Genomic DNA, 8,753 nt, shown 5'->3' with positions numbered 1-8,753 from the left:
CTCTGTATTATATAGACTTTGGATTTAGCGATAGATTGTACTTTATTGTGTACTTTATTGATTTATTTTAGTAAATAGGTGTGGTAGGCAACATTCTAAAATTTGGAATTTATTGTGCTATTCACATCTGCATAATTAAAAAAAAGTTTGCTATCTCCTATTCAATAAATAGACCCATAACAAAAAAAAATTAAAAGTTGTTAAAAGTTTATGATACATCTCATTTAAACTTTGGGTTTTGCAAAAAAAAAAAATTAAAATCTTGCTTTCTTTCAGATCGTATAGCTTCTGCTAAATTTGCCTTGATCAGTAAAAAAACACTAAAAGTTGTCAATATTTTCATAAAACTGAATTACTAGTTCGCTCAACATCTATTAACAGCTTGAGAGTATTGCAATTGTACATGTACAGTATCGTTCTTCGACAGCTTTTCCAATCATTGATGAGCGAACAAAAACCATTTAATTATAATCGATTTCCCAAACGAAAGAATCGAAAAAAGTTATTCCGTGGCAAAAGTAAGTATGATTTAATGTATTAGTTCATATTCCATTCTTGAGATTGAAGAGGTGGAAGATCATAAGACAACATAATAAATTCATTTTTGAGCTGTAACATTGTTAAGCTATAGTTGCTATCTCCTGAATTATTTGTTATTTAGGTTTTATTTCATTTTCAATAGAAAAGCTCTTAACGTAACAGTTAAATGGTATAAAAAGTCATAGTACAAATAACGCGTTGATCGAAGGATCACCATGCGTTGTTGTGTCCATAATACACTCATCCAACCTGTAACAGCACTCCACAATATACCTGGCCAGAGTCAATCCCATGTATCATTCGACAGGCAAGATGCTACCGTGAGTGGCCGAATACTAACAGCGCGCTGCCCGTAGCTTGTACACACTTTAATGTGACGCTGTAAATTATCCCGCATACTGATTGACTTCATCCACTGGCTCCATCGCACGGCATACAGCACCGGAGAGCATTCATCATCATTCCGGTTTGATTCGTGCGTTAATCTACCCAATGAAGCATATCTCTTACCACAATCATAAGAGCAATAAAACACAAAACACCTTTACTGCCGCATCACGATTTAATTTGACATTTGTTCGGTGGAGTTTACAAACATTTAGTCTCGGTTAAATTTTTATAGCCTCATAAAACCTCTCAGCCCCGCACCACCGGCAACGCTCAGCAGCTTCGCTTCCAGCCAGCCAGCCAGCCTGCCCGCCTGCTTGCGCCAGAGGCGAGAAATGCAATCTAGCGACGGTTGATAGGAGTTTGGCCCGAAACGAAAACAAAACCGAGCATTATTTGCCGCGTCGATTTGTGTGTATGTGTGTGTGTGAAAACCGTCGGAAAACAGCATCCTTGTCGCCGGGACTGTACCGTGCAGCGAGCCCTTAACCCGCAAGAGCGTTCGAGACCCGTTCATTTCCTGTGGATAAGTGACATTTCCCAGCAATCTCCGCTTCGGTTTCGGGGTCTCGGGACCCGCGGCTCGCTTCTACCAAAACCAGCGAAAAAAAAACAGGGAAGGGCCGCCGGGGCAGGACCGTCTGGTGGCATGCACGGGGGATTTGTAACCATTTCGTTTATCGATCTAAATCCTCGATGAATGACAAAAGCGAAGGATATTGACAGAAAAGGACTCGAAATTCCGAAGATCCAGTGTCCATCCCACGGGCCCGTGTGTTACCACATGTGTGTGTTTGCGTGTGTATGCCAGCAAAGGTTCAGTACAATTGTCCCGTTTGCCTTTTTGGTGATTATAGTATGTCCTGTCGCTTTCCCCTCGGCTTGAGATGGGTGTTGTTGTAGCGCGTTTTGTGAGTTCTTCCCCCGTCTCTCGCTCTCTCTCTCCGGCTCGCTGGATGTGTATTAAACATTTAATGAAACAAATGTTTCCCATACGGTGGTGTCCTGGTAAGCGGGCCCTACTTCTTCTTCTCTCTGTTTTTGTTGTTTGGTTGTTGTAGCCTTTTTAGCCTCTCGCTTTCACGCCGTACCAGCCCCTGCACCATTGTCCCCTGCCGTGCCAGCGAGATCCCGAAAAGATGAAGGATGGCTCGGTGGTTTTCGAAATCGAGAGCAACCGCGCCGGGACAACCCGTGGTAACAAACCTCGGACGGTGAAAGAAATAACTAGCCCGTTTTTCGAAGCTCTATTCTATCGTCCGTTTTTGGTCCGTGTGTGTGTGTGTGTACAGTTTGGTTGACATCGGTTCCAGGCACTGGCTGGCATTTTCGGTCGCTTTATACCATTTTACATGGCTGCCCGGATGCATCCTCAGCATTGAAGATAGAGAGAGAGGATTCCATTTCAGCCGCACCGAGTCGAACGAACCTTTTTGGTACAATAATCCCAGCACATGTGTTTACGTCCGCTCACCAGCAGCTCGGGCTGAAATGAATAGATTTCAATCAAACGATACCGAGAGTCAAAAAATGGAATTTGTGTCTTTTTGGGGTATTCTTCGACAATGATGTGAACGGATGTGTGCACGTTGCGCGGCACACAAATGCTTGTTGCACCGATGCAGGTGCACCAACGGGCTGCGGAGTTGCGGGCTGCGGAGAGTGCAGAAGGTGCCTGGCATAAGGGACAGGCGGAGGTCTGACTCTGATGCATCGATGGGATTATCTCGTTGACTTTCACGCCAACTCGAGCCGTGCGAGCGGTGTGGCCCCGCTGTCAATTAAAGGCAAACGTCACCCGGGACGCTTGATTTGCCGGGCACAGCGGGCTGCCAATGGCTTCGAAGGATTGGCTTTAGGATCGCCGGGCGAGATGATCCCGGTGCTCCTGGGCAAGTACTCTCCCTTTTTTTGGGAATGCAATTTCCACAATGGCCTGGTGTTGTGCTGGGTGCAAACGAAGAAAAAAAAAGATGAAACACATTGTACACTGCAAACGATAACGCACAATGCGTCGTGTAAATATCTAATTATGTGCTAGAAATGGATAAACGTCACAAAGGAATAGATCGTATCCGTATGAATGCACGCTAATGAATTCAGGCACAATGCAAAAATTCAACGAGGTTGAGCTCAAGCACATATGCTTTGCTTTTATTACAAATACGCGAGGAAAAGAAAACTGATGTTGAAAAATAAGGCAAAAGGCATGACTTAATTTCAATACCAATCTGTAACAAAGTATCAGTTTGATTATGATGCTGCTCATGAACCGAATCAAAATGGAAAATAAGGGCTTTGTTGATGTGAATGTTTTAAATGTATATTTTAAAACAGGATTGCGGTCTTACGTATGTGGAGCAGCGTAATCAGCGTATTAGCAAAAAGAAGCGTAATAAGCCAATTGAAAGTAAAATTGAATTAAACTATGTTTGACCAAAAACCCTAGACAGTGGACATTTTACTGTTGACTGTTGATTGTTTTACAAAACATAGTAAGTATGGAATATATAATCGTAAATTGGCTTTCTAGTAATAATTCCAAATATTTTATGTGGTTAATATATATTCCTTTTCAAAAAGTCCTAAGTCATTCAAAAACAATTTTATTATTGACACTGACACTGGTGCATAAAGTAAAGAGCATTCCAGTATTGTTTAATGGTGATAAATATTAAATTTATTCGGAGAATTGTAAGCGTGTCGGACAGCTAACAGATGTTGCGTTCAATTATTTAAACATAGATTTGGATGGTTTTATCCTTCCTTGTGCGCATACGTAATGGAACGTAAGTTTTAGAACATTCGAAACAAAATGTAAGGTTCATATTTTTGTTTAAAATAATGAAAGTTATGTTGCAGATAACCAGGAAATAGTGTCGTTGCGACAGTCATTTAAGTTATCCACAACACAGGCCACCTTGTGCATCTTCTATCTTATCAAATTGAATTTAGATATTGCTCTAATCCAGGTTTCAATCTTACATACATCTATGTGATGTAAAGCATGTCTTTTTGGTCTTAGTAATAAAAAGTAAAAGTTAAGAATAGATTTGCTAAGGAAACCTGGTAGTAAGGAAGAATAAATCAACTTATGTCACAACGCAGAATACACATTGATTAAAATATGATGGTCATGCTTAAGCTTACCGAATCAAAATTACTATGTAACGCAACACTAATTGCCAACATAGTTTATAGCACTAAACGATGTGAGAACAAATCATGTACGCGTCACAACTTATCTCCCACTAGCCAATGCTCCGTAGCACAACATAATTACCCATGTCCGTGCCTTAAATTAAATAATACTAAACAATTAAAACGAGGGATGGTTTTTTATTTGTCCATTTTTGAGCCTAAACCATACCCATTCTACTCATAAGTGCAGCCAAGCTAATGATAGGGTTCCCAAACTAAAAGAAGAAAACACAAAAAACACACATCTAAATCAATGAGCTTCACCAAATTCGTCTCATCATCGTTGCCCTTTCCCCACGGCCCGGTGCCGAGCAGGTTCGAACCGTGGGGCGTATTTACCGTGATCATCACCTAGAAGCCATAATTATTTCGATCACTGGACGATCCGATCGTCATGGACCCCGGCCAGTTCGTCAGACGGTCCATGCGATCTGCCACAATCGCTAATGACACTTGGGAACTCGGGTTTTGGGTGGCGTCGACCCGACTGCCCGGGTCAAAACGAATCGAGCACGCAGTCTACTGGCCAAAGAAACTCACACACACACACATACTAGCTCTGCTCCCCGAATGCCATCGATTAGAAGGTTATTAAAACTGCTCGACCAATCGCCCAGGCAGCAGCAGCAGTCGTCGCACGTAACCTGCCAGCACACAAGCGCACGTACGTACGGAAAGCGAGCAAAAAACACCAAACCCTCCCGGCCGGTCATTGCAGTTGATTTTTGTATTTCTTTCATCGGGTCATTTTGTTGTTGTCTTTTAAAACGTATAATTTGGCATGTTTTATCGATGTAATTTATCACTTCATTAATTCGTTTACGGATGATGTGAACACGGTTTGGCGCGGGCCGAAACAGGCTGAAACGGGGTGTGTGTGTGTGTGTGTGCTAGGGAGCTTTGTTTGCCCGGTGGACAGACACTGGGTGAGGAAGTACCTTCCCTCCCCCACCCCCTTTTGCCCCACTTTGAGCTAGGAAATGGTGGAAACGTTGTGTTTCGAAATGCTCCCTCGAGCGTTGTGGAGCGTTTGTGAGGATGAGTCGCCACCCCGTCCCTCGCACCGCTCCGCACCGGGGTCGCCTCGTTGGCTGGAAACATAGGGACGTACGGCCCTCCGACGGCTTGACGTTATCTATCAGGTAGGGCGTGAGCTGAAGTAATTTCTAGTATTTAAATGGGGTTCGGTACGATGTCATTTCGATCATTCCGGTGTTCCGGTTTCGGAATGATGTGTTACAAGCGGGCGGCGGCATTGGTGCGTAGCCCCGGGGGGGAGGGAGAGGCGAGTCGAAAGGGTTATTGGAAAGGTGATGGAAGATGGAAGGTGGAGAATGGTGAGTCGAAGCTGAAGGAATTTAATTGGAAAATGCGGTAAGAGTCGGCCCGGTAATTTATGTTTTTCGAATGCGATATCTATGCATTAAGAGCATTAGCCGGGTAAGGGGCCGAAGGGGGAACGAAAGCGAACGGGCTTCGAACGGGCCACGAACGGGCAAAACGGGCGAGCTACAAATCGGAACGATGAAACTGTTGAATTGATCCAACAAGTATTTAAATGCTTCAACTTCACTTCACATAAAAGCAGCGAAATTTAACATAAGTTGTGTTTGTGGTACAAGAGAGATAGAATATGGGATAAGAAAAGACGCCCAACCACATGAAGCATGTTTCTCGTCGCTCCTTCCAAAACCTTGTCATTAATCGCGAATCATTAGTTTTGTCATTATTAGTGTGGTGCAGCTTCGCGTTTCCACCAGAGCGGTCCACCAGCGCTTATCAACAATCGCCACCACCGGAAAAGCGCACACCCCGATAGGCATCGACGGACACGGTTGGCCATGTTGGCCGTGTGTATGCGCTTTCGCAACATGTGCAAGAACTGCCTGCTGCTGCCACACCACCACCACCACTACGACCGTCGCGACGATAATAATCCAAACAAATGTAAAGGTAAAAATGTAATTTCAGATAACATTTATCCAGCGAATAAACTATCGAAAGCTCCGGGATCCGGCTTCGGTTCTGCTGCTGCTGTTGGTGAGCAGGCGCACTAAACCCCTCAGACACACGGACCGACGCAAAGGCGCATGGAACAGAGCAACCAGAGCCCCCCGGGGAAGACATCCGAGACAAATGTCTTCTGCATTTCTGCACTTTTATTATGCATTTCACACCGGAATGCATTTTTAACGGTTTGCATCGCACCGGTAGCCATCCGGGCCATTCGCATCCAGCCAGCCGCCCATCGCCACATACACACACAGACACGAGCACGGACACCCTTGGCCACCAGCTGTGTGTGGGAAATGTTTTTATTTTTGTCACATTTTGGGGCAGGTTTTGGTAGTGGTGGTAGTGGTGATGGTGATGGTGACGGTGATGCCAGCTTTAAGCAAAGTTTGTGCGATGAGTTACGCGAATGTGTTTAATGGCGTCTGGCGAGGCGACACTGCCGCTTCCCCCTTGTGCAATTGCCGAACAAGGGGAGGATTTTGAGCATGTCAGATATTTGGAAATGTGGATAAAACGGAAAGATATGATAATTTTCGTGCATAAGTCCGAGGGCACACACACACACACACACACACACACACACACAAAGAGAGAAAACTTTGGACGAACCATGCCGCTTGGTTTTCACCCTCTGCCAGGGAAACCATTTGTCGCCCCGTCCGTGTCCACCGTTGGAGGACAGACACCACGGGCGACAGACACTGTTGCGATATCAGCGCAGTGCGACAGCACCACACCGAAAGGCTCATCTCACGGACGCCATTTTTCCCTCCCTCTAGACAACTCCGAGTTCCGCTCCGCATCCTTCGGCAAGAGAGAGAGCGGGGGGAAAGAAGAAAAAAAAGCTGCAGATATTGCAAATGCACTTGGCTTGGCGAAATGGATGGCCGGGAAGGTCTGGATAGCGTGAAATAGCTCCAACTGCCTTTATTTTTCCGAACCGAAAATTCCCCTCACATCCCCCCCCGTTTAACTCTATTTTGCTCACCCCGACGATACACGTATATATGTACCCCGGTACACATTCGGAAATGCATTTCACCGGCACTGGAGTGTGCCAATCGAATCGGTTGTTTGTCGAATCGGAACGTAATGCATATATTTTGGGCACAGCGTGCCCATGTATGCATGTGTGTATGTGTGTGTATGTGTGCAGGTGTAAATTGGCAGATAAAATCAATAAACACACAGGTGCATCGGCGTCGATAACTCCGGCTGCCTCTCTCGCTGATGGTGTCTGGTCGAACGGGTGAATGGCGGGACAAAAAGGGGAAAACGGGCAAGCGTTTGGCCGCAAATAAAATGGCCCGGTTGGCACAAAACTGTACCCACCCCTATCTCATCACACACACACACCTTTTGCGTACGATGGGAAATAGTTACACATTGCGCATCAAACCCCGAAGTGCGCGAATAATAAACGCAACGCAAACATATCGCCATGGTCATAAATCATTTTCCACGGTGAGGCGTAAAAATATGTGGCATCCAAGCAATTGGAAGGTATGTGTGTGTGTGTGTGTGCGCTCAATACAAAACAAAAGCAACGAAATTGGCAAACGGCTCTCTGACAACGGGGCACAGAAATGGAAAGAGAGGAAAAAATGCATTAAATAAAATGCACTCGCTTTGGTGCGCGGGCAATTTGAAAATCATTTTTAAGCCCATCGTTTCGTTTTGTTTTATTTCCCCCCTCCCCTCCCTTTCTCACCATTTGTTGTCACACCGCACCGTCAGCTCCCGCTTAACGTTTGACCTCCGGCGCCATCGCCAAATGTATGAATTGGAATTTTTCATTATATTTGTCGAATGCATTGAGCTGCCAACAAGCATGGGACAAAAAAAAACACAAAAAATAACAAAAAACGACTAGCAAACAGCAACCGCACAAATAGCAACTAAATAGTGGTGCCAATTTTTTGTTGCGTGTGGTTTTTGTAGTTCCGAAAGCATTGGCCCGTTTTGGTCTCACGCGCAATAGAATCACGTGCCAACTGAACAGGCGTGTACGGGCAGTGGAAGGTGAGCAAAGCGCGGACCAGACCGCGGCAGAATGGTGCTGCGGTGCATCATAATGTAGCTGTAATGAATTAGAATCGGAAATCGGGCCCCAAAAACCTGCCAAACGCTAAATGACGATCGATTACATTTAATTCGCTTCAAACCTCGGCAGCAGTGCGGGCCCACTATCACTGCACGGGAACACGGGCGGGTGCGTAGGTGCAAAATGGGGAAATAGAATTCTAAGCGGAATTTCATCGATAAAACCCCGGGACAGGAAGTGTGGCAAAACATTATCGCTTAATTGCATTCCAAAACCATTGCAGTCGCGCGCGCGCGCGCTTGTCTTGCGTCCATGCCCGCCGATCATTCCGCCGAGCAGTCGCGCGCAGTCACAAGCCGCAGATAATGTGCTGTTGTTTCCATTTATTGAAATGCGCTAAACAGGCTTTCGGTTTGACAAATTTCAACGCAATATCGGTGTGCGTGTGTGTGGGTGCACTATTGTGGCAGGAGATAATGCAGATGAGGTGTAATTTGTACAGGTGGCAAGGCGGCGATGGGAAGAGTAATTATTCTGTTTTTAAGCGCAAACAATCGTTCGATTG

This window comes from Anopheles arabiensis, chromosome 2, assembly GCF_016920715.1.
Source record: "Anopheles arabiensis isolate DONGOLA chromosome 2, AaraD3, whole genome shotgun sequence".
Taxonomy (NCBI): domain Eukaryota; kingdom Metazoa; phylum Arthropoda; class Insecta; order Diptera; family Culicidae; genus Anopheles; species Anopheles arabiensis.
This window is presented reverse-complemented; position numbering follows the sequence as displayed.